The following is a 27,892-nucleotide window of genomic DNA, read 5'->3' on the forward strand; positions in this document are numbered from 1 at the left end:
CCATTTTGCTTTTCTGCATTTCTTTTTCATGGGGATGGTCTTGATCCCTGTCTCCTGTACAATGTCTCGAACCTCATTCCATAGTTCATCAGGCACTCTATCTATCAGATCTAGGCCCTTAGATCTATTTCTCACTTCCACTGTATAATCATAAGGGATTTGATTTAGGTCATACTTGAATGGTCTAGTGGTTTTCCCTACTTTCTTCAATTTAAGTCTGAATTTGGCAATAAGGAGTTCATGATCTGAGCCACAGTCAGCTCCCGGTCTTGTTTTTGTTGACTGTATAGAGCTTCTCCATCTTTGGCTGCAAAGAACATAATCAATCTGATTTTGGTGTTGACCATCTGGTAATGTCCATGTGTACAGTCTTCTCTTGTGTTGTTGGAAGAGGGTGTTTGCTCTGACCAGTGCATTTTCTTGGAAAAATCTATTAGTCTTTGCCCTGCTTCATTCCATATTCCAAGGCCAAATTTGCCTGTTACTCCAGGTGTTTCTTGACTTCCTACTTTTGCATTCTAGTCCCCTATAATGAAAAGGACATCTTTCTTGAGTGTTAGTTCTAAAAGGTCTTGTAGGTCTTCATAGAACCGTTCAACTTCAGCTTCTTCAGCGTTACTGGTTGGGGCATAGACTTGGATTACTGTGATATTGAATGGTTTGCCTTGGAAACCAACAGAGATCATTCTGTTGTTTTTGAGATTGCATCCAAGTACTGCATTTTGGACTCTTTTGTTGACCATGATGGCTACTCCATTTCTTCTGAGGGATTCCTGCCTGCAGTAGTAGATATAATGGTCATCTGAGTTAAATTCACCCATTCCAGTCCATTTCAGTTCATTGATTCCTAGAATGTCAACATTCACTCTTGCCATCTCTTGTTTGACCACTTCCAATTTGCCTTGATTCATGGACCTGACATTCCAGGTTCCTATGCAATATTGCTCTTTACAGCATCGGACCTTGCTTCTATCACCAGTCACATCCACAGCTGGGTATTCTTTTTGCTTTGGCTCCATCCCTTCATTCTTTCTGGAGTTATTTTTCCACTGATCTCCAGTAGCATATAGGGCACCTACTGACCTGGGGAGTTCCTCTTTCAGTATCCTATCATTTTGCCTTTTCATGCTGTTCATGGGGTTCTCAAGGCAAGAATACTGAAGCGGTTTGCTATTCCCTTCTCCAATGGACCACATTCTGTCGAATCTCTCCACCATGACCCGTCCATCTTGGGTGGCCCCACTGGCATGGCTTAGTTTCATTGAGTTAGACAAGGCTGTGGTCCTAGTGTGATTAGATTGACTAGTTTTCTGTGAGTATGGTTTCAGTGTGGGCCTTAGAAAGCATCACTACGAACAAACCTAGTGGAGGTGATGGAATTCCAGTTGAGCCATTTCAAATCCTGAAAGATGATTCTGTGAAAGTGCTGTACTCAATATGCCAGCAAATTTGGAAAACTCAGCAGTGGCCACAAGACTGGAAAAGGTCAGTTTTCATTCCAATCCCAAAGAAAGGCAATGCCAAAGAATGCTCAAACTACTGCACAATTGCACTCATCTCACATGCTAGGAAAATAATGCTCAAAATTCTCCAAGCCAGGCTTCAGCAATATGTGAACCGTGAACTTCCTGATGTTCAAGCTGGTTTTAGAAAAGGCAGAGTAACCAGAGATCAAATTGCCAACATCTGCTGGATCATGGAAAAAGCAAGAGAATTCCAGAAAAACATCTATTTCTGCTTTATTGACTATGCCAAAGCCTTTGACTGTGTGGATCACAAGAAACTGTGGAAAATTCTGAAAGAGATGGGAATACCTGACCACCTGATCTGCCTCTTGAGAAATCTGTATGCAGGTCAGGAAGCAACAGTTAGAACTGGACATGGAACAACAGACTGGTTCCAAATAGGAAAAGGAGTACGTCAAGGCTGTATATTGTCACCCTGCTTATTTAACTTATATGCAGAGTACATCATGAGAAACGCTGGACTGGAAGAAACACAAGCTGGAATCAAAATTGCCAGGAGAAATATCAATAAGCTCAGATATGCAGATGACACCACCCTTATGGCAGAAAGTGAAGAGGAACTAAAAAGCCTCTTGATGAAAGTGAAAGTGGAGAGTGAAAAAGTTGGCTTAAAGCTCAACATTCAGAAAACGAAGATCATGGCATCCGGTCCCATCACTTCATGGGAAATAGATAGGGAAACAGTGGAAACAGTGTCAGACTTTATTTTTCTGGGCTCCAAAATCACTGCAGATGGTGACTGCAGCCATGAAATTAAAAGACGCTTACTCCTTGGAAGGAAAGTTATGTCCAACCTAGATAGCATATTCAAAAGCAGAGACATTACTTTGCCAACAAAGGTTCATCTAGTCAAGGCTATGGTTTTTCCTGTGGTCATGTATGGATGTGAGAGTTGGACTGTGAAGAAGACTGAGTGCCGAAGAATTGATGATTTTGAACTGTGGTGTTGGAGAAGACTCTTGAGAGTCCCTTGGACTGCAAGGAGATCCAACCAGTCCATTCTGAAGGAGATCAACCCTGGGATTTCTTTGGAAGGAATGATGCTGAAGCTGAAACTCCAGTACTTTGGCCACCTCATGCAAAGTGTTGACTCATTGGAAAAGAGTCTGATGCTAGGAGGGATTGAGGGCAGGATGAGAAGGAGATGACAGAGGATGAGATGGCTGGATGGCATCACTGACTCGATGGACTTGACTCTGAGTGAACTCCGGGAGTTTGTGATGGACAGGGAGGCCTTGCGTGCTGCGATTCATGGGGTCGCAAAGAGTTGGACACAACTGAGCGACTGAACTGAACTGAGCCACTAAGTCGTGTCTGACTCTTTGTGACCCAGTAGACTGTAGCTCTCCAGGCTCCTCTGTCCACAAAATACTCTCCTGGCAATAATTCTGGAGTGGGTTACCATTTCCTTCTCCAGGAGATCCTCCTGACCCAGGGATAGAACCTACATCTCCTGCAATGGCAGACAAATTCTCCACCACTAAGCCACTTGGGAAGCCCTTCCATTAGCCCTAGTGGGGCCCAAACATTTTATAGTTACAGTAACCATAGTCAAGGCAGGCTTGTCTCTTGCTTAGAGTCACACAGCAGAGGCAGAGCTGGAATTTTTGTTTCCTCCTCCCCATCCAGTACTGATGTGTTCCACCAGCCAATGCTATGGCTGGCTGGGGCAGGTGGGACAGGTAGATGGTGGGACATGAAGAACCAGGTACACATCTGTCCATGGGATTACAGACAACTTCTCCAAGGACCTTTCTTCACAACTGCCTTTACCTCCAAAACTCTAGCTGGTGACGTGACCCCACTGGGGAGGGCCTGACCCACTGAGATGAGGTCGTTTTACTGCTGGAAATCACAGTGATACTAAAGAGTCCTGGAAGTGGCAGAGCAGAAAAGTGCTGACTCTGAGTTAGGCAGGCTTGTGTTTGAACTGTATTTCTTCTGCCTATCATCTGTTTGATCTTGGGTAAATCACATCTCATTTTTGATTCTTCATGTTAAATGGGAGCTATAGCATCCACTTGGAAGGTCCAGAGCACATGCCCAGTAAAGGAGAACAGTTGTGTATCACTGACATTTTGGACAACGACATACTGCCCTGGTTGCCCACAAATTTAGGTTCTCTGTGACACCAAACGTTATTTTTGTTTAGTCACTAAGTCATAACCAACACCTTTGCAACCCCATGGACTGTAGCCTGCCAGGCTCCTTTGTCCATGGGATTTGCCAGGCAAGAATACTGGAGTGGGTTACCATTTCTTTCTCCAAGGGATCTTCAAACCTGCATCTTCTGCATTGGCAGGCAGATTCCTTACCACTGAGCCACCAGGGAAGCGCATCACACCACATACAGACTCCCAATTGCATCTTTCATCTTCCACCCTGTGGATGAGGCTCTGGCCTGAGCTCCATGCTTGCTGCCTGGATAAGACCTTTTCCTTGCATTCTTAAGGAAGCACCTTTGGAGAGGCTCAGATGTTTGGGGTCATACCTCTCCACTTTCTGGCTACTTGGGGCTTTCACACAGTCTCTCTCTGCCTCTTGCCTACAATCCTCTTGCTGCATATTTGCTTGGAGGAGACATTCAAATAAGACTATCTATCAAAAGACAGCATATTCATTCAGTGTACTCAGAATTCTTATTTTTCTAGCTGCCCAGAGAAAAGAACCATTAGTGGGATGTAGAAGTGCTTGGTATCTCCTAAAAGAGATGATATTTGGGCTGCAGTTAAAGGAGGGGAACACCTAGGGTTGGGGGTTCACTCAACTTATACCTGTAGCCCTAGATGACATGAATGGGATTAAGCACAGACAGTGCAGAGAAGAGGCATGGTGTCATGTGAAGCATGCGTAGGGTGATAGACGGACGCTGGTAAACTGTGATGGCAGGCCCCGTGCTCCCCCGACCCTATCCCCCTCTCTCCGCACACTAAGCCAGCCTGGACATGCTCGTGTGTGATGACAGAGGCTCAGGACAGCAAAGCGCAGGATGCAAGGTCGTTTCAAAACACTGCTGTGTCATGTCTCCTAATCTCCTATTGGACAGAGCAAGTCACAGGGTTAAGCCCTCTTTTAAATGGCCAAGCAGAAAAGCGGCATGACTAACATAGACTCTAAGAGCCTCCAGACTTGTAGGCAATGCCTCAAAGAAGGAGATGGAAGCTAAAGCATCCCCTATGGCCTACCAGCTCCCATCTGCCCACCCTCCCCACCCCCCATCACCTTGTCTGCACAATAGATTTTAAGAAAAAGGCATGGGGAAAGATGGCTGGTCTGAGTCCCTCTTGTGACTTGAACAAGCCACTACATCTTGCTTGTTTTCCTCCATTTTTCCTCCAGTGGAGAGTAGTGAAGATGCAAATTCTTCCTCTAAACTCTTGCCATGTTTTGTTTTGCTTTGTTTTAAGAGGAGCTTATTGAGCACAGGACACTCAACAAAGACTGCCAGTGGCTCCTAGGGCTTACCAATAAATTCAAAGCTCCTCAGCTAGACACTCATTGGTCTCCAATGATCCAAAGACTTTCTAATTCCTAAACTATTCACATTCTGCTTTGTACTGGGGCTATTTATGCAGGAATCTTATCTCGACTATTCAACTGTAAGCCTCTTTAGCACAGGAATTGGGAGTTATCAGGCATTTATCCAGCATCCTGGCTCATAGCAGGCACCTAATATGTTTTTGACTGATGTGGAGATAAAGCCTTAAACAACTCCAAGGCAGGGTTAGTGTAGTAATCTCTAGTGAAAAGAGCACTGAGTGGGGGTCAGAAGGCCTAGTTCTAGGTATTAATTCTGTTTCGTGCTGCTGGGTGACCTTGAGACTGTTGTTTATCCTCCCCAAGTATCAGTTGTCTTATCTGGTAGACAGAAGTGACTCCATCAACTTTCCTGGTTATTATGGGGAAAAATAAAATTGCAAATAGAAAGAAAAAAGAGTGCAGTGCAACCTAGAGAGAAATGTCACTAGAGTTATAATTTGAGCTCGAACCTTTGAAGAATCCAAGGCTGTCACTACCAGACCTATGATGATACACAGTGTAACAGGGTTTTATCCCAACTAATTTAGTTAAGTAAGTGTTCTTTTGCAAAACTAAAGTCACATTTTACTTCAACAAATTCTGGATCTTAAAGCTAGAGCTCACTTGATTGGGTCAAAGACTTTGGATGAAATAAATGAATGGCTTTGCTGGAAGTAAAATGTAAGAATTTTGCTGTTGTGGAGTCGCTCAGTCATATCTGACTGTTTGCAACCCCATGGACTTTGGCCCACCAGGCTCCTCTGTCCATGGGATTTCCCAGGCAAGAATACCAAAGTGGTTTGCCTTTCCCTTCTCCAGAGGATCTTCCTAACCCAAGGGACTGAATCCCACATTTCCTGCACCGCCTGCTTTGGCAGGGGAATTCTTTACCAGTGAGCCATGAGGGAAGCCCCAGGAGGTAATAGGCATTCTTATTAGGCATCCTTACAGCACAACCACTATGACCCATGGGGGCCAAGTGATCTGCACAAGCTAATAAGCTATGAATCATATATTAAATGAAATATACCAGGAGGGAAGAAAAATGTACCTATACTAGACTCACACTAGAACTAGGTTTAGTTACTCAAGTCATGGGAACATTTCCTGTGACTGCTCCAGGCTGTCAAGATAGGGATCTCTCAAAGAATAGTGTTGAAGTGAAGGGAGCTTTCAGGAAGGGAAAAACCAGCCAAGAATTTCCCACGTGAAAACTCATGGGTAACCAACACAAGTTGGCATCACTGCAGAAATGAAGGTTTTCTTCTCTTAATACCGCACAGCCAAGCTCACCAGCAGCCCAAACCTGACTCCATGGGCAACTTGGAGCTCATCCACAATGGAGCCTCTGTCTCACCAGTCAAGAGTTTTATTGCTCTGGGAAGAGACTCCAATGCTGAGAAAGGAGGAGGAGGGCTGAGTGCAGAGGGATGCTCCACCTTCTACCCCGGGGCCCTTTCCCATTCAGGTTCTGCAGGTATCTTGTTGGAATCTGCTTCATTTCCTCATTCAACCTGCTCCTAACTGCTCCTGAAAACCTTGCCAGCAGAAAAGGAGGTGGCCGAATATAGTCTAGTCATCCTGCTTACTGGTCATTCATTTTAAAACTTAAGCTGTAGCTACACTTCTATCCATCATAGTCTGGCAGCTCTGGGTTGTCCTCTGCCTTGCCAGGAAGCAAAAGAAGTGGCTACCTTCTTGAGTACACATGAGAGAGCTCAGCTGATCTCTATTTAGAGAATATTGCCCTTTGACTTAAGTCTTCTTGAAATTGTTTCACTCGATATTTACAACTTCCCTTTGGTTTCCTTGAAAATCTGATAAAAGAATAACATTGTGTGAAGCTTCCCATGGGACACTGTTAAAGCATCCCTAGAGATTCAATATAGGAATGCAGAGGCCCAGACTAGTTAAGGAAGTTGCTGAAGGTCAACCAGAAACTTAGAGGCAAAATAAAAATAAAAACCAAGTTCTCCAGCATAGTTTCCACTGGGCCATACTCAATGCTCAGTAACACCCCAGCAATAATTATTGGGTGGCATAAGCCACCTCCCAGGCCTCGATACTGAGAGAAAAGTGAGTCACAATGCACCGCAACCTGTACGGCTTCCTGTTGTTGTTCAGTCCCTCAGCCGTGTCTGACTCTGTGACCCCATGGACTGCAACTTGCCAGGCTTCCCTGTCCTTCAGCATCTCCCGGAGTTTGTTCAAACTCATATCCATTGAGTCGAGGATGCCAGCCAGCCAACCATCTCATCCTCTGTCACCCCCTTCTCATCCTGCCATCAGTTTTTCCCAGCATCAGGGTCTTTTCCAATGAGTTGGCTCTTCACATCAGGTGGCCAGAGTATTGGAGCTTCAGCCTCAGCATCAGTCCTTCCAATGAATATTCAGCACTGATTTTCTCTAGGATTGATTATACCATGACCTGGATGGCTTACACAACAGAACTGTATTTTCTCACAGCTCTGAAGGCTGGAAGCATGAGATCCAGTTGTCCGTAGGGTTGGTTCATCCAAGAGCTATAAGGAAGAATCTATGCCATGTCTTTCTCCTAGCTTCTGGTGGTTTGATGGCAATCCAAGTGGAGATATTGAGTAGGCAGTTGGAATTACATGAAAGAATGTGGTTTTCTTGACACAGCTATTTTAAAGGACCTACTAAGTGATTGGCAGTCTTCTGGAACTTGAAATACAGTTGTGAATTACAGAAGACATTCTTGGTTGTCTTCTAACTAACCCCCAACTCCCTTTCCTTCATCCTGAGTGGAAAATCTTTGGTTTTATTCATATTAATCTTCACAAGTTCTCAAGGAAGAGGGCTCCAGGCTAGGCCCGAGGAATGAATATTGGTAAACCTAGGCCAACAAAGGTGATTCTATTCCTTTTGACAGGGCTTGATTTAGACATGACCATGGGAGAATCTCCTTGGACAGAGGAGCCTGGAAGGCTACAGTCCATTGGGTCACAAAAAGTTGGACACGACTGAGCAACTAAGCAAACACAGCAGCTGGGATACAGCCTTGGCCAATAGGGCACAAAGGGGAAGCCCATGGCAGGGGGGGGGGCTGGGGGGAGGCAGGGGAGGAGCTACTGTAAAAGATTCCCCTCTCTGATAAAAAGAGATAGATGAGAAGAAACTTGATTTCTTGTTGACATACTTGTGTGGGAATGTAAGGGCTGGTGCTATAGCAGCCATCCTGATATCATGAGGGCACTTGTCTTGGATGAATGTCATGCATTACATGTTAAGTCACTTCATTTGTGTCTGACTGTGCAATACTAGGGGCTGTAGCCTGCCAGGCTCCTCTGTCCAGGGGATTTTCCAGGCAAGAATATTGAAGTGAGTTACCATGCCCTTCTCCAGGGAATCTTTCCTACCCAGGGATTGAACCCAAGTGCCCTGAATTGCAGGTGGATTCTTACCATATGAGTCACTAGGGAAGCCCTCTTGGATGAATGCCAATGATCTGCAAAGGGCAAAAAAGAGTGATAAGAACATTCTTATCTCTGTTGACACACTGCACCATTGGATTACATAACCTGGAACATCTTACCTTCCAATTCCTCTGTAGGTTAGATAATAAAACTTTATCAATATTTAAACTACTTTCATTTGGATACTGCTACTGCTACTGCTGCTAAGTCACTTCAGTTGTGTCCGACTCTGTGCAACCCCATAGACGGCAGCCCACCAGGCTCCCCTGTCCCTGGGATTCTCCAGGCAAGAACACTGGAGTGGGTTGCCATTTCCTTCTCCAATGCATGAAAGTGAAAAGTGAAAGTGAAGTCGCTCAGTCGTGTCCGACTCCTAGCGACCCCATGGACTGCAGCCTACCAGGCTCCTCTGTCCATGGGATTCTCCAGGCAAGAGTATTGGAGTGGGGTGCCATTACGTTCTCCAATTTGGATACTACCTTATCCTAATATATAATTGATTATGAAAAAACAAGAGAATTCCAGGAAAACATCTACTTTTGCTTTATTGATTATGCCAAAGCCTTTGAAAGTGTAGATCACAACAAACTGTGGAAAATTCATCAAGGATGGGAATACCAAACCACCTAACCTGCTTCCTAGATATCTGCATGCAGGTCAAGAAGCAACAGTTAGAACCGGACATGGAACAGCAGATTGGTTCCAAATTGGGAGTGTGTCAAGGCTGTATATTGTCACTGTGCTTATTTAACTTAATGCAGAATACATCATGAGAAACGCCAGGCTGAATGAAGAACAAGCTGGAATCAAGATTGCCGGGAGAAATATCAATAACCTCAGAAACCCAAATGACACCACCCTTATGGCAGGAAGTGAACAGGAACGAAAGAGCCTCTTGATGAAAGTGAAAGAGAAGAGTGAAAAAGCTGGCTTAAAACTCAACATTTAAAAAACTAAGAGCATGGCATCCGGTCCCATCACTTCATGGCAAACAGATGGGGAAAAAAATGGAAACAATGAGAGACTTAATTTTGGGGGGTTCCAAAATCACTGCAGATGGTGACTGCAGCAATGAAATTAAAATTTCCTGCTTGCTCCTTGGAAGAAAAGCTATGACCAACCTAGACAGCATATTAAAAAACAGAGACATTATTTTGCTGACAAAGGTCCATCTAGTCAAAGCTATGGTTTTTCCAGTAGTCATGTATGGATGTGAGAGTTGGACTATAAAGAAAGCTGAGTGCAGAATTGATGCTTTGGAACTGTGGTGTTGGATAAGACTCTTGAGAGTCCCCTGGACTGCAAGGAGATCCATCCAGTCCATCCTAAAGGAAATCAGTCCTGAATATTCATTTCAAGGACTGATGCTGCAGCCGAGGCTCCAATACATTGGCCACCTAATGCAAATAGACAACTCATTGGAAAAGACTGATGCTAGGAAAGATTGAAAGCAAAGGGAGAAGGTGGTAGCAGAGGATGGGATGGTTAGATAGCATCACTGATTCAAAGAATATTAGTCTGAGCAAACTCTGGGAGCTAGTGAAGGATAGGGAAGCCTGGCCCATGGGGTCATAAAGAGTCGGACATGACTTAGCGACTAAACAACAACACTCCAGAAATACCCTCACGGACACGTCTAGAAATGCTGTTTAACCTGGGCATCCAAAGGCCCAGTCAAACTGACACCTAAGTTTAGCCATCATGCCTGGAATGTCTGTGATACATTCTCCATCACATGACCATTTTAGTCATTACTACGACAAACACAGCAGTACTGGCCATAGACGCATTAGCCACAAGGGCCTCACCTTTCTAAGATCTTACTTCGTTAGTTCTTAACCTTGGTCTTAGTCGCTCCCTTACCTATTCAATAGGTGAGGGATTTTATCTCTTCCTGGGGTTTTGGTTTAGGGAAAATAAGCTAGTATCCTGGCAATTGTCCTCTAGGGAAATCAATCCACTAAAATAAAAGCCTCTATCTTCCCCCTTGCTGGCTCCCAAAGTCCTCTTGTGTACTTAATGCTAGCCAGAACCACTGATCATCTCAGGTTCTGCTGTGGGAAGGATAGGAGAAGCTATTAGGATTTATATATATATATCGGAGAAGGCAATGGCACTCCACTCCGGTACTCTTGCCTGGAAAATCCCATGGACGGAGGAGCCTGGTGGGCTCCAGTCCATGGGGTCGCTAAGAGTCGGACACGACTGAGCGACTTCACTTTCACTTTTCACTTTCATGCATTGGAGAAGGAAATGGCAACCCACTCCAGTGTTCTTGCCTGGAGAATTCCAGGGATGGCGGAGCCTGATGGGCTGCCATCATGGGGTTGCACAGAGTTGGACACGACTGAAGTGACTTAGCAGCAGCAGCAGTATATATATATATATATGTATGTATGTATTAATTTTGGGATTCCCTGGTGGTGCAGATGGTCAAGAATCTGCCTGCAAGGCAGGAGACCCAGTTTCATTTCCTGGGTTGGGAAGATCCCCTGGAGAAGGAAATGGCAATCCACTCCAGCATTTTGCCTGGAAAATTCCATGGACAGAGGAGCCTGGTGGGTCACAGTCCATGGAGTCGCAAAGAGTCAGATGCCATTAATACACACACCTTTCACCTTTGAGTGAGGCCGATTCACAGTGCTGTGGTAGTTTCGGGTGCGCAGCAGTGACTCAGCCATATGAATACATGCATCCATTCTCCCTGCCAGTCCCCTCCCATTCAGGCTGCCACATAACACCGAGCAGAGTTCCTAGAATTTCTTTTCTTTTTACTCTCTACCTCCATTTGTCAACAGTGTAAATCTTCTTTTCTCCCTGTGGTTCATTTCTATTGTTCTATACACTTGGAGAACCTTATCCAAGTTTCTTCTATGTTTATTTACCTCTAGGCATATCAGGCTTCCCTGGTGGCTCAGACGGTAAAGAATTTGCCTGCAATGTGGGAGTTCAGTCCCTAGGTTGGGAAGATCCCCTGGAGAAGGGAACAGCTACCCACTCTAGTATTCTGGCCTGGCGAATTCCATGGACAGAGGAGCCTGGCAGGCTACAGCCCATGGGGTTGCAAAGAGTCAGACAGGACTAAACGGCTTCCACTTCACTTCAGGCATATCAGAGCCACTAATAATAATATGCAGATGTGTTCATACATGAAGTACTGTAAATGATGTCTGGCACATGCTAAGCTCTCACTGTTGTTTAGTTGTTCATTCGTGTCTAACTCATAGACCACAGCGGAGATTCATTCATTCAGTATGTTCAGCAGTGGAGGAAGATGGGATATTGGTAAGTGGTAGTAAGGTTTATGTCAGTCATCATCTGTATATCTATTTTTATTGCTATCATTATTTTTATTATTATTCCTATCAATATGGCTCCCTAAGAATCAAGGTATGTATTTTCAAAATTACTCAACAAGAGAAAAATCAAGGTACATATTTTCAAAATTACTCAACCCAAGAATCATTTTCTCTTACAGCACTGATTGATAAGAAACATATCTCAGATGGCCCTCTTAATCACTCAAAATGACTCCCATACTACTCCACCTACCTGACTTGGCTTATACTTTTCTTACCTACTTGGTTCTGATTTTTTTCCTCTGTGCCCTGACTTTAGACCCCTGATTTAGAGGCCGTCTAGCATCTCTTCTTGGCTCTTTGAGTCTTTGCCCACCAATCATTTTCAGCATTGCCTTTGTTCCAGCGCATCACTCACCTTGCTGTCTGGTCGCATGCCCATCTCTTCTCAGCACCTCCCACCTGCCTTGGCAAGCCCCATCTCCTACTTTAATCAAAGAAAGAAGAGAGACATTTGGACGATTAGCCAGCCCACCAGCAAAGGTTTGTTGCTAAGTGTTTGGATTGAGGATCACACAGAGAGAATACAATGTATTTTCAAAAAATTGTTACAGCTCCTAGCAAATTTGTAGAATAATAATGGAGTCTCCATAGAGTGGGGAATGAGAGAGTTAGTGTTCGTCATTTCCCCTTTGCAGTTCGTTTTTCTGGGTGGAAAAGTTGAAAAAAATGACTAAAATGGCACAATGCTGGCCCACTTAAAAGTCTTATTACAAAACTGAGTTGCATAAGCTATAAGAGAAAATGTTATATTCTGAGGAACAAATTCTAGTGAATCAGCTCATTTTAGCCTCACATCTTCATCTTTCTCTGAAGTGGCTTATTTAAATTTTAATAGAAAATGTTCTATGTGGGCTCAAATGGAGGGGATGAAAATAACACTGTTTATCCCCAAGATAAAATTGTGGCTGGGGCAAAAAAAAAGAGAAAAACGCCATGCTAATTTCTTGGAACAAGTCTCCTATATCCCACTTCGTAGGAAGTGGACAAAGCAAAATAAAGTCTATTGTACTGAACAAAGGCAACGGTGATGCATTTAGACTCTCACTGTCCCTTTTTATTTGGCTTTTTAAAAAAATCATTCAAAGAAGAAAAGTGCCCTTGAGGGGAAGTGAGAAAAGCTTGCAAAACAAAGTTTTACCACCATCACAGGGTGGTTGCAGAGGAAAGGAATGGGTGATAGCATAGGGTAACGGGAAGGTCTTTCATGGGCTTGAAAATTAAAAAAAAAAAAAAAAATCTTGATGTAAGTATTGATTTTCCCACTTCCTTGTGTGACCTTGAAAAAGTCATTAACAGAGCTGGAGTGCAGATTATTATCTCTAACGAGAAGAGTCCAAACAGTTATTTCATGGTGCTATGATGAAAAGGAAAGGAACTGATGTATGCAATTACTTGCTTAGCCCATCTTCCTTCTGGTGGCTCAGGTGGTGAGGAATCTGCCTGCAATGCAGGAGACCCAGGTTTGATCTCTGGGTTGGAAAGATACCCTGGAGAATGGAATGGCAACCCGCTATAGTATTATTGCCTGGAGAATCCCATGGACAGAGGAGTCTAGCAGGCTACGGTCAATGGGGTCACAGTCGGACATGATTGAGTGACTAAAACCAGAAGTTGGCAAGCTTCAGCCCAATCTGAGCTGCTTCCTGTGTTTAAATCAAGTTTCATGAGGAAATAGCTAGGTCCCCTTGTCTTCTGCGGTCTATGCCTGCTTGTGCACAGCTATTGCAAAGTTGCGTAGTTGCAAGACATCACATGGTCCACAAAGTCTAGAAAATTTATTATCTGGCCTTTTGTTAAAAAAAGTTTGCCAGCCATTGCTCCAGAGAGTCCTAAAACTTGGGAGTCATCTCAGACCATCAATCACCATATATCGTGGATCCCATCTCTAAAATATCTCTTGAGTCTTTGCTCATCTCTCTGTCTCATAACCACCACCCCCATCCAGGTCACCATCTTGATCATATCAATCTCCTGTAAGAGCTCTCAGCAGCCACTCTTGCCCTCCTTTCCTGCCCACCCCACCAGGTACACACACTCACTATTCTTCAAATAGCAGCCTGAGTAAGCTCTTTCAAGTGCATTTCATGCCCACTCCTGGCTGAAGCTGCTCAAAGGATCCCCACTGCACTTAGGATAAAAACCACAATTCTGACGGTGGCCATGCAGAAGCAGCTCCCGGCTCCTCACACTCTAGGCTTGAGCGGTAACTCCACTAACACTTCCCTAGGTCACCAGCCTTCTTTCTGCTTATCTGTTAAAAACAAGCTTGCTTCTTCTTGCTTCAGGGCCTCCACATAGGATGCTTTCTGATCTAGGGACAGACTTCTCACATCCTCCATCCTCTCCACCCAGATAGCTCCTAGTCAGCCTACAGGCCACAACATAACTGTCACCTGCTCAGGTACAGCTGTCCTCAACCCTCATCTGCATTCCAGACCGCGTCAGAATCTCCTGATTTACACCTAACTGTGCACCTGTTAATTGCCTTTTAAATATCTACCCTAAGAGTATAAGCGCTCAAGTGCACGTGAAGGTCATGCCAGTGGCTGCCTCTGTCTCCAACACATGGCAACACCTCTGCCTATGGCAGGATGGTGTCATGGTGAAGAGTGGACATCGCTGCTAGATTTCTGGATCAAAATCTCTACTGTTTGCCTACTGTGCAATCAGGCCATTTAACCTCTTGTGTCTTGATGTCTACATATATAAAATGGAAATGATAGAGTATATCATAGGGTGTTGTGAGGGTGAGATTATTTAGTCGATGGAAAACACTTAGGACAGTGCCAGGTCAAAGTTAAACCCCACGTGAGGGTTTGCCATCCTGACTAGAGGAGGCTCTCAATAGAAATGGAATGGAGGGATGATTCACTTCTCCGAGGGAGCACATCTTTGGAGTTTGCTATTTAATCTGAAGTTCATATCCATGCTCCAATAACACTAGACACTTGACTCTCCCAAATATCATCTGTATTGTGACCCCTATTTGCTTTTGCACATGCTATTCTCTCATCATCCCCAGTCTCTTTACTGAATTGTGTTCATTGATTACAATTCTTTGCAAATATGACCTTCACCCCAAAGCCAGTTGATCCTCAAGGACCCAGAACAAACAAGAGAAATGTTTCCCCTTTTCCTCTGTGCTATAATGAAATAGATAAATGATAGACAGATGGATGGAATGCTATATTGATCTTCTTCATTATGCATACATATTTATATATGTACATACATATCTATCTACATGTATATATGTGTATACATATATACTATATGTACATAATTATCCCATGATGCTTTAAGTCATTTTTTTCTGCACAGGGACCATGGTAAAGAATTCTCACCTCAACATTCCTCAAATGTAGTATTTGGACCTTTGCTATAACATTCAAACTATTTTATTTCAATGTTTATAGCAATTTACTTGTCTCTTTTTCAGGGAATTTTAACTTATGAAGGGACAGGGACCACATCTTACCTTGGAATGCCCTGTTCTATGCATGCAGTAGGTATTCAGAAAGTGCTTAGTAATTTATTACCAGTGGTTGAATTAATTTCTGTGTCATTAGCACTTACTGTGAAATACTAGGCTTTTGAGCTAATGTTTGTGGAACTGTGTTTTTTTCCAGTACCCATGTATGGGTGTGAGAGTTGGGTCATAAAGAAGGCTGAGCACCTAAGAATTGATGCTTGCTAGCTTTAGTACTGGAGAAGACTCTTGAGAGTTCCTTGGACAGTAAGGAAATTGAACCAGTCAATCTGAAAGAAAATCAACCCTGAATATTCACTGGAAGGACTGATGCTGAAGCTGAAACTCCAATACTTTGGCCACCTGATGCAAAGAGTCAACTCATTGGAAAATACCTTGATGCTGGGAAAGATTGAGGGCAGGAGGAGAAGGGGGTGACATATGGTTGGATGGCATCATGGACTCAATGACCATGAGTTTGAACAAACTCTGGGAGATAGTGAAGGACAGGGAAGCCTGGTGTGCTGCAGTTCATGGGATTGCAAAGAGTTGGACACAACTTAGCAACATGATAAAGCTGCTAAGACAACAACTTGATAAAGAAGCATTTTTGGCATTGAATTTTTACTTTCTGAGATTAAACTTCAAGGACCAGCAGTAATGCAACCTAATGCAAGGGGAACAGGGATTTGCCCTTTACTGAGTCAGAAGGATAGCTAAGGAGTATGTTCATGAAGGCCAATGCAGTAATGAGTCAGGGAGTCCCAGAGCAGAAACAGATATTGTACACCAGCTAGAGAGGGCAGTGAGATTTTCAGATTCCATCCCCTCACCCAAAATCAGATTGACACCCTCGTTCCCAAGCATCTTAGGGCTTGCCCTCAGTGAGATATTACTACACATTGCAATATTCCCATTGGGCTGTTTGCATCTTTGTGGACAATATGGTCTTCTTGACATGCTACACACATATGTTGGGTCCCACCATGTGTAGGGCATGTAGCTACCTGCTGAAGATGCAGCAATAAAAGTCCTGTCTGACAAGGAGCTCACAGCTTAAAGTGGGGAGTGGGGGGGAGGTCCAGAAAAATCAGGAAGTCACACATTCACATGAAAGATTAGAAGTCATTGTGTGTAGAAAGTTGCTTGTATAATATGATCGGGTGAAGAGTATTTTGCAAAACAACTTGTTGAAGTAAATGCTTTTGCCTATATGTATTTTTCTATAGGAAATCACATTACTACATAGAATTGTGTGTGTGTGTGTGTATCAAAATGTTAGTTCTATTTCAGGTGAGTTGATTTGGGGGGGTCTCTGATGAAAAAGAATTTCTGTAGTGCTTGATACATTTTTTAATAATAATTGTGCCTTTAAAAGTAAAATTTTTGAGATAAATTCACACGCAGTTGTAATAAATAATACAGAGATCCTATATGTATCCTTTATCCAGTTTCACCCAATGAAAACATCTTGCAAAGCTACAATACAGCATCGCAACTAGGATACTGACATTGATGAAGTCAAGATGCGGAGCATTTCCATCACTGTGGGGATCCCTCCTGCTGCGAATGACTTATTTTTGAAAATAAACAAATACAGTTCTCAGGGAAAATGTAATAAGTCACTGGCCCTAGAAAACAAGGATTTAATTCATTAAGATTAGATGCTTTTTTATTCGATACCTTCATACAAAGATATAATAAATGAATTTTGTGAAAACTCCAAAGTGGAAGAATTATTGTCTTTTGAATCAATATAATATCAAAAGAGAATTTTAAGATGTACAGTTCTTGAATGAATCAAACCTTTGCCACCAGTTTTACTAATAGTCCAAAAGCACTGATGATATTTCAAATGATTATCACTCAATATCATGAATACTCCTTTACTCCATGAGTCAGACATTATAGTACTAAAAAGAAGAAGAAAATAAAAAACACTCGCCTACCCCTTCCATACCAATAGAAGCAGAATATTGGGGGGGGAAAGGATCAAATGCTTTTTAACTTTTACATTTATTAAATTGGAGTACTCCCACTAGCTCAGAGAAGGCTATGGCACCCCACTCCAGTACTCTTGCCTGGAAAATCCCATGGACAGAGGAGCCTGGTAGGCTGCAGTCCACGGGGTCGCTAAGAGTAAGACACGACTGAGAGACTTTACTTTCACTTTTCACTTTCATGCATTGGAGAAGGAAATGCAACCCACTCCAGTATTCTTGCCTGGAGAATTCCAGGGACGGAGGACCCTGGTAGGCTGCTGTCTATGGGGTCGCACAGAGTCAGACATGACTGAAGCGACTTAGCATAGCATACCCACTAGCTATTGACGAGGGAGTCAAGATTCTGGGAGCTTTTATGGTGCCTGAACTTTTGTGGCTGCCCAGAATCTAGACACCTTTCCTTTTCTGGGAATACCAAGACGACTGGGAGCAGGGCAGTTGTCTTCAGGGACAGAAGCCAAAGGAGAATAGATGCTATCTCCACTTCTACGTATTGAGGGTGCAAGCACACAGGTGATGCTCACAACTCTCATCCCACAGGGCTCCGAACCCTGAAGGACTGACTTATAGGCACAGATGCCATAGAGTTTATTTGTCAAAGAGGCTGATTCAAAAATCCAGTGTGAATGGTAAGTGACCAGTTCGGAGACCCTAGAGTGGACATTCCAGCCAACTGGGTCTGTCATCAGCTGGTGTCTGAGCCTTGCCTCCTTTGGTCCCTGCCCATTTTCCAAGTCTTCTGATCAATAATGTGAGCCTTCTCACTCAGAATTCCATTTAATTCATTTTCTGCTTAAATAAGCCAAAGTTTCTTTTAGCTGTTTGCAAACAAGGAACACTGAGAGGAATAAACATCTACTGTGTACAATTAGCTGTTATTGCTATGACCTCTTTGGTTGGCAGAACAATCTTATTAAATGGGCAGTATTCCACTATGCAACTTTTTTTTCCCCTAAGATTTTAAATATTAGAAGCACCTAAAAAAATACCACAGGGCCTAATGGATAAGGTGTCTCATTCCGGAGCAGAAGATTGAGGGTTTGAGTCCCTTTGTGATTGTTTGTTTCTTGTTAGGCAAGAAACAGAATCTCTTTTTTTGAGGCTTCCCGGGTGGCACTAGTGGACTTGGATTCCATCCCTGGGTCTGGAAGATCCTCTGGAGGAGAGAATGGTATCCCACTCCAGTATTCTTGCCTAGAGAATCCCATGAACAGAGAAGCCTGGTGGGCTGTAATCCATGGGCTCATAAAGAGTCGAACACAACTTAGCAACTAAACAATAACAACAAAACTTCTAATCCACTCCATTTTTATTCCGGTGGGTTTGCAAAGAGCTTAGTAAAGTGCCCAGCATATAATGAGCAACACATACCTGTCAACTATTAGATCAACAAGATGATTCATCTCTTCATTAACCCATCCATTGGATTTTAATTTCAATAATTATATTTTATCTCCAGAAGTTCCCTTTCATTCTTTTACCAGATCTGTTGGGTTGTGATTGATAGTCACTTTTTGCTTGCTACTTTTATTCCATCTTTTATTTCTTCAAGCATGATAGTCTTGGGTAGTATATCTGTATCTGATAATCCCAAAGCTTCTGCTGACTCTCACTCTCGGTGGCCTGCTCCCACATGTGCTGGGATATTTGGTCATCTTTCTCTAAGAGTTTATATTCAGTTCAAGTTAACCTGTGGACATCCCGAAGGCCTCAGTTGAAGGTGCCGATCCCGTAAGAGATTTTTGTACATGTATTTGCCCTGGTATTTCTGGACACCAGGGATTGCTCTCAGGCTGGGACCACTTTCATTTTTTTTTTTTTTTTTTTTTGGCTTTATTTTTTCTGACACCATGGAGGCTACGAAAGGAGTCTAGGTCTACATGAGAACAGACCTGGACTGGAGCTAATGATCTCCAGGGTAGACAAGTATTACCATTAATTAAGTTAATGTGACTCTATCCAGAGTCACAGCAAAGACAGACACACTCTCGCCAGCTATAGGCAAATATTTTTCTTTTTAGTCCAGCTTTTCCCTGACTATAGACGTGCTTGTGGACTCATGGTTTATGTGCAGTGCTTAGTCGCTCAGTCGTGTCAGACTCTTTGCAACCCCTGGGACTACAGTCCCCCAGGCTCCTTTGTCCATGGGATTCTCCAGGCAAGAATATTAGAGTGGGCTGCTGTGCCCTCCTCCAGGGGATCTTCCCAATCCAGGGATCGAACCCATGTCTTCCTCATTGCAAGCAGATTCTTTACTATCTGAGCCACCAGGGAAGCCTACATAGATGCTATAATTTAAAAGAATGTATACCATGTACAATAAGTACACAGGATAGATGAGGGTACATCAGGTCCAGTTTGGCACTTGTGCGTGAGCCCCAGATACACTTTGTCATAGTCTGTGTGATCACCAGTCCTCAAAGCTTCAGGGATACCTGGTTGTCTCATTTTATGCAGGATGACTCTGCCTTCATGATCCTCACCTCTCTGGTTTCATTGTGGTATTAATAGCTTGAAGTTTTTCCCTTTAGGAAATCCCTTACTTTCTTGTGGACTCAGTAACACACTGACAAGTGTGTTGTGTGTTGGTTGGTTTTGTGATTTATTCCACACATAGGTATTCGAAAGCAGAACATTTCTGCAGTCCATATAGTCCACCACCTGGCTAGAAGAGGAAATCTGTACAAACCTCACAATGAGTGTAATTATAACCAACCTGAGAGAAAGGGGACCACAGAAGAACTCTGAGCCCTCTTATTCCCTCCCCTTTCAAATGCCAGGTCCAGAAGAGTCCTGCCAGGTCCTAGAAGGGCGTCTCATAGGTGCTCTGAGAACCACACGCCTTTCAACTTTTTCTCTTGTCCTCTGTGGATCACAGTGCTGCTATTAATGTCACCGGTCAGCAAGACACCAAAGTGGCCACTCTTCCCTTCACATCCATGAAAGGGCCCTCTGCCTTTGCTGCCGCTGCCCAAGGACCAGAGCACTGACTTTACAGACAAGAATGCCAAGGCCAAGTCCCACAGCACCATCCCACTCATCCCCTGTGATCAAGGCCACTGCTCCCAGGCTATTGGCAGCTTTGTCCTCGACCTTTATAGAAATCATAGAAAGATCACTTTTTAAAAATGTTAGCAGTAAGGGTGAGAGTCAAAGACAGTCACGGTCCTTGTGAGTAGCATTTGCCGAGTGTACCAGGCACTGTGATTTCTCTATACATGCTGTCTCATTCATCCGATGACAATCCTCTGGTCTCCAATTAGGATCTGCCAACGGGGAGGGTGGGTGTCTCCTTCTGTTTTCAAATGAGCATCTAAACCACATCACGGTTAAGAATGCTGGTTCTGAAGCCTCACTGCGTACGATTCCTGTTCTGCCGCTTATTAGACATGTCATTTTGAGCAAACTACTTCATCTGGCACACAGACTCAGTTTTCCAGTCTGTTAAATGGAGCCGGACAGAGAAGATACCCCATAGGACTGGCAAGAGAATCACCATTAAAATGTTTGGCTCCATGCCTGGCATGCTGTAAGTGCCAAATGCATTTGAAGATTTTTAATGTTTTGCTATAATTATGTATATCCATGTAAAAGTTAATGAACACAGGATAGGTTTTGATCACCATGACTTTTTCAATGAATGAATACTGAAACTATAATTAGTGGACAATGTTGACACCAAAAGGTGTGGGGGTGTCACAGATTCAAGAAGATTATAAACTACCGGCTAAAGGAAATCCATTTCTACTACACAGGGCTGCTGTGAGAATTAAAATAGAACTGTGGACCACAGGTCCAGAGGGCTTACACCCACCTAGGCCCTGAATAGGGATCAAGTCCACCAGGACCTGTTGGGGGCAGGGTCTGGATCAAGAACAGCTTGTGTGACAGAGATGGGTGGGACTTGTGCCAAATCTCTTCCCATTCCCTGATCAAGGGTTTGCCAGGCCAGACCTGTGCACATGTTAGGGTTCTGGATCTGTTGGGAGAGATGAAAACATTTAGGAAAATCACCATTTCCTAGCCCAGGATCTCACAATGGATGACAGGAGAATGGCTTGCAGAAATCTCTTAAGGTTTCTGAGCTGTTTTTTTTTAAAGATATATATTGAAATAACATACGAGGGAACAAATGAGTGGCACAGCCTTGAAGATCCAACAGGGAGACTGTATTTATATCTCTATTGATACTCACATCTCTACCATGTCTATATTTATAGCTGTGCTTTTATCACCACTCTCATTTGTCTCATGCAATTAAGAGTCATCTTCTGCAGAGCTGGCAAGCAACATGGAATTCAGGGATGGCCCTGAAATACAAAAACCTGCAGCGATAATTGCCTGTTCTCTCTCTCTACACACACTGCCTGGCTTTTCTCTTTCTTGGGACCTGGCGTCTTCATTTATACTCATTAAAATGTGTTAATGAGAACTTTGCAGAGTGAAAAATGAGGAAAGTAAGAAGGAGAAAGAGAAGGAAAGATACATCAAGGGAGTTTAGGTTCTAGTTAATAAGCAAGACAGAGCAAAGCTGTATTTCTTGGCCATGGACATACTGTTTTCTCCCTAAAGATGCTTATCACTCCTTCCTCAGTTTCTGAGTCTGTAATCATTTTGCAGTGGCATGAACAGGTTTTCAATTCAATATAAAGCTGGTTTTAAATACCTTCTGAACACAAGACACGTATCTGGATGAGCTAGGAAATGATGTGTATAGCTCAAAACTATGTCTCTTCTTTCTGCCCGTGCCTGAGCTTCTCTGGTGGCTCAAACAGTAAAAAATCTGCCTACAATGTGGGAGACCTGGATTCAATCCCTGAGTCAGAAAGATCCCCTGGAGAAGGAGATGGCTACCCACTCCAGTATTCTTGCCTGGAGTATTCCATGGACAGAGGGCCCTGGAGGCCTACAGTCCACAGGGTCCCAAAGAGTCAGACACGACTGAGCAACTAACTCTCAGGTAAGTCAACGGTAATCACCATCCAAGGCTCCTCTGTTCAGCCTTCTCTGATACAAAATGTTGGACATATGCTAGCTACTTAGTAAATATTTGCTTAGTGAATAAATAAATCCACCTGGATACACAATCAAGGCACACCACCATGGCAGGGCCATGCCTCTTTCTTTAAAAGCAACTCAAACCAGCCAGACCATGACTATTAGTATGAAACCCTCTTCTTCCTTCCCTGGTAGCTCAGCTGGTAAAGAATCCGCCTGCAAGGCAGGAGACCTGGGTTCGATCCCTGGCTTGGGAAGATCTCCTGGAGAAGGGAATGGTAACCCACTCCAGTACTCTGGCCTGGAGAATTCCATGGACTATATAGTCCATGGGGTCGCAAAGAGGTAGACACGACTGAGTGACTTTCAACTTCACTTTCTGTGTTTCCTTACTTTAAAAGATGCCAATTTGGGGATTCCTCTTACCTCATTCATGTTGGTCCTCGCTTGCCCCCCACCTCATTTTCCCACTCCAGCTCTGACACCTTACCACAGTGGCACCCCATTAGCACAGCTGCTGAAACACCTCAGTTGATATCAACTTGGCTGCATTTCACGTCAGACCTTCAGGACCATATTTGAGGTGAGGGGTCAGCGGATGAAAAAGAAACCTCCAGCACACACCACGTTTCAATCTCCCTCAGCTCTGCCCTTTCACTTCACCCTGTTAGTCGATCAGTCATATCTGACTCTTTTTGATCTGGGTGGACTGTAGCCCACCAGGCTCCTCTGTTCATGGAGTACTCCAGATAAGAATACTGGAGTGGATATCCATTTCCTTCTCCAGGGGACCTTCCCAACCCAGGGACTGAACTTGTGTCTCCTGAATTGCAGGCAGACTCTTTACCATCTGAGCTACCAAGGAACCCCCACTTCACCCTACAAGTTTCTAAAGAATGTATTGATGCAGGCAGAGCTGTATGCTTCAGGGAAGATGACCCTGAAGGAAATGGCGGGTTGAAGGGAAATTAGAGTGAACGCAGAAAGTTAAGAAAATATCCGGCCATCCAAGTGAGAAGAAACGAATGTCTGAACTAAGGAGGTGATGAGAGAAGGAAAACATGAGACAGACATTCTGGGAGGCAAATGGCCTGGAAAGGGGATTGAATGAGATTCAGGCGCAGTGAGCTGTGGTGAGCTGGTGATCTGTAAAGACCTGCTGGATCAGAGAAAACAGTCTTGATGGATAAGAGCTACCAGAGAAGATGCCATGGAGTCCATGACAGGGGGACTGAGTCCTCAGTGACAGAGAGTCTACACTGGCTCAGGAGTGAGGCAGATGGGATTTCAGGTGGGAGACAGTGAGTGGGGAAAACTAGAGCAATGGCCTTGAATATCACAGTGTCCTAAACACTGAGACTTGTGGGTAGGGACTGACCATGCCTTTACCCTGGCTTCCGGAGTGGACAAGCTAGCCTAAGCTAATTAAGATTTCTACTTGGACAATTAGCCCCCAAAGGCCTAATTCACTGGAAAAGACCCTGGCATTGGGAAATATTGATGGCAAAAGGAGAAGGGGGTGGCAGAGGATGAGACGGTTGGATGGCATCACCAACTCAATAGACATGAGTTTTAGCAAACTCTGGGAGAGAATGAAGAACAGGGAAGCCCAGTGTCCACAGTCCACAGGGTTGTAAAGAGCTGTACATGTCTTGGCGACTGAATATCAAGAAAAAGATGGAGATGACCTATTCTAATGCATTACAACTATTAATAAGATTTCTTTCTCTAATGACCTAGATGGAAGGAAATCCAAGAAAGAGGGGATATATGTATACATATAGTTGGTTCACTTTGTTGTACAGCAGAAACCTACACAACACTGTAAAGCAACTATACTCCAATAAAGTTTTAAGAAAATATTAATTTTTTTCTAGCTAGAGTGTAAATGGTTTCTCAGGTGGCACTAGTGGTAAAAAAAAAAAACCTGCCTGCCAATGAAGGAGACATAAGAGCTGTGGGCTCCTTCCCTGGGTCAGGAAGATCTCCTGGAGGACGGCATAGCAACACACGCCCCCCTCTATTCTTCCGTAAAAAATCCCATGGATAGAGCAGCCTGGTGGGCTACAGTCCATAGGGTTGCAAAGTGTCAGCCATGACTGAAGTGACTTGGCAGAGTGGAAATGCACTCTAACTTTTATTTTTCCTAATCCTCTTCCCTACACAGCCATTAGAGCAGCCATGGGAAGCTTTCAGTTGCATGTAATTAAAACCCAATGCTAACTAGTTTAAGACAAAAAAAAAAGGTACCCCGATTCCCAGGCTGATTTTCCTTCCACTGTGCGCTACAGTCTTTATCATCCTTATAGAGATTTCAGCAGAGTTGGCCTCCAAGAAAAAAGGCTTGCTCTGCTAATTATACAACTGTCTTCTTGACATTTCTGCTCTGTTACCTCTTCACACCATTTTTTAAAGATGTAACAGCAGATGATGTTACTTCACATCACACACACACACACACACACCCATGCCTTTGAAAAGTGCTACTATCTTTTGTCTCTCTGGCTGTTTTTATAGTTCTCTTTCTTTTTGGATGCTGGGCTTTTCCAGGTAAGAAAAAAAAAATAGTCTTAGAATTATATAAAGGTTAGGGATGAACCAATACCACCCTATTGTTGTAGAGCTGAGAAAATTGCATAGTGAACACCTATTTTCTACATTGAAGATACAGGGCTGGGCTAGATCTGATTCTGCAGAATTACTGAGAATCAATGCACAATTAGTAGGTACTTACATTCCGCAAGGAGCCAAACCTGTCTTGCTCAGCAGAGGTGCTGGAAGCTTCTAACATCACCTCCAAGTTTACTGGAAGGTATGTCTGCCACTGGATACCTCTGATGAGGCAAATGGAGCAGTCTGATGTTCACATGGCCAATGAAAATCAATTATCAATGGAGTGAGTTTTCATACGATTTTAAAGGATCACATTTAAAAACTGCTTGGATATGAATATTTAAGTAAGCCTCGATTTTTAAAACTCTGTTAACTAGAAAATTTATGCTAGTAGACTTTTAGGAAAGAAGCAGAAAAATCACAAGAAAACTTGCTGAAGTCAGGGATTATCTCAAAAAAGTTTTTTTGAAAAGTCTAGGCTAATCACATAAATAGTTACTCATAATTTTCTAGGCTTTTACCATTTGAAGATACTTCGCTCACAGATGCTTGAGTTCAGGTAAGCAGGCACCTTTATTTTTATCCCCTTTTGACAGATGCTAAAGTTGAGGGATAGAGGGGTCGAGCCAATTTCCAAAGGTAAAACAATGCAAATTCGACAGCCAACCTGTAGTACGTAGTCACTGTTAGTTCCTCCCTTCTTCCTCCTCTTGGAGCACATTGCAAATTCCATATGTACTACAGTGTAATTCCAGAGCCAGAATCAGTGCGCATATGTTCACACATTCATGATAAAAAGCACGAGGAAGCCCTTGGCCATCAGTGAAATATGTATTCACACTCACTGTCTCCCTCTCCACCCCACCTCCACCCCAGGAGTATACCTCCTTTATTTCTTACTTGAGCACTTCCCCAAACCTGAAACCTGTGAGGCAGCCCATGCTCTGCCTTCTTCTTGCCTTTGACATCCTGTTAGTCATTGAATCCTACTCACGTCACATCCTAATAATCTGTGCTCACTCTGCTTTCTCCCCTCCATCACCGAAGTGTCTCCGGTGATCTAACACAGTCCCATCTAATGCTGTAGGATAGTGTGACTTTGCTCTCAGCCCACTCTATTCTACCCTCCAGGATGGTTCCCACGGTGAGTCTGTAAGGGACAGATCTGATTACAGAATCAGATCTGCACCAAGTTACCCAATCTCTGCAACTGCCTGAAGCATCTACAGTCTCTAGTCTGGTACATAAGACCCACCATCGGCTGTTCTCCACCTCACCTCCTCCAGCTCCTGGTGGCATAAGGTGTCCTCTGACGCAAGGCCACATCACTGCAATCTCTGCCTCCAATGCCATGTGGCCTATTCCTTTTCTGTATCTTCCATCTCTATGTCTCTCGTAAAGACATTTTTCACTGGATCCCATCTTTTTTCCAAAACTCCACAGGCCATTGGGCTTCCCTCATAGCTCAGACAGTAAAATGTCTGCCAGCAATGTGGGAGACCTGGGTTTGATTTCTGGGTCAGGAATATCCCCTGGAGAAGGAAATGGCAACCAATCCCAGTACTCTTGCCTGGAAAATTCCACAGATGGAGGAGACTGGTAGGCTACAGTCCATGGGATCACAAAGAGTTGGACATGACAGAACAACTTCACTAGCACCACAGACCATGTCTAACTATTACAATACCCTAAAGGTGCTTTGGCCACCTGACGAGAAGAGCTGACTCATTTGAAAAGACCCTGATGCTGGGAAAGATTGAAGGCGAGAGGAGAAGGGGAATGACAGAGGATGAGATGGTTGGATGAGATGGTTGGATGGCATCACCGACTCGATGGACATGAGTTTGAGTAAGCTCTGGGAGTTAGTGATGGACAGGGAAGCCTGCAGGCTGCAGTCCATGGGGTCGCAAAGAGTTGGACATGACTGAGCGACTGAACTGAAACTGAAAGGTGCTTTGAGCTTTTCCATTGTTTTTGCTTGGAAAACTTCTTGATGTTGTTTAGTCACTAAGCCATGTCCGATTCTTTGTGACCCCATGGACTGTAACCCACCAGGCTTCTCTGTCCGTGGGACTTTCCAGGCAAGAATCTTGGACTGGGTTGCCATTTCCTTCTCAAGAAGATCTTTCTGACTCAGGGATCGAACCCATGTCTCCTGCATTAGCAGGAGGATTCTTTATCACTGACCTACCTGGGAATCTCCTAGGAAAACCTACCCCACTTTATAATCTAGAGAAGTATCTTCATCATCAAAAGCAGCCCAATATCCACTGTCTCTTCTAGGATGACTTCCCTGATAATCATTCCCCCAAAGTTGGGAACATGTAACTTTTGCATGTACCCTCATATGCTCCTATAACCCTTTATATTTGCACCATGTTTTCAAAGAACATTTTGGAGTATAATATAACTGGTAGTTTATCTCTGTGAAGACAGAGTTATAAGATACAATATTCTACTAAGGTTGAAAGCAAGTTCTAAAGCTGCCTGAATTAGTGTCATATAATATCATCTACCAGATATGGGACCTTAGGTAAGTTTAATTGACACTTTAATGCCTTGATTTCCATTGAGAAAACCGTAACTGAAAAAGATTCATGCACCCCAATGTTCATAGCAGCACTGTTTACAATAGCCAGGACATGAAAGCAACCTAGATGTCCATCAGCAGATGAATAGATAAAGAAGTTGTGATATGTATATACGAAGGAATATTACTCAGTCATAAAAAGGAGTGCACTGGAGTCAGTTCTAGTGAGGTGGATAAACCTAGAGCCTGTCATACAGAGTGAAGTAAGTCAGAAAGAGAAAAATGAGGTTCAAGTATTAATACCTATGTATGGAATCTAGAAAAAATGATATCAATGAATCTATTTATAGAGCAGGAATAGAGATGCAAACATAGAGAACAGACTTTGGACACAGTGTGGGAAGGAGAGGATGGGACGAATTGAAAGAGTAAAGC

The sequence above is a fragment of the Bubalus kerabau genome, chromosome 7 (genome assembly GCF_029407905.1).
Source record: "Bubalus kerabau isolate K-KA32 ecotype Philippines breed swamp buffalo chromosome 7, PCC_UOA_SB_1v2, whole genome shotgun sequence".
In the NCBI taxonomy this organism is placed as follows: domain Eukaryota; kingdom Metazoa; phylum Chordata; class Mammalia; order Artiodactyla; family Bovidae; genus Bubalus; species Bubalus kerabau.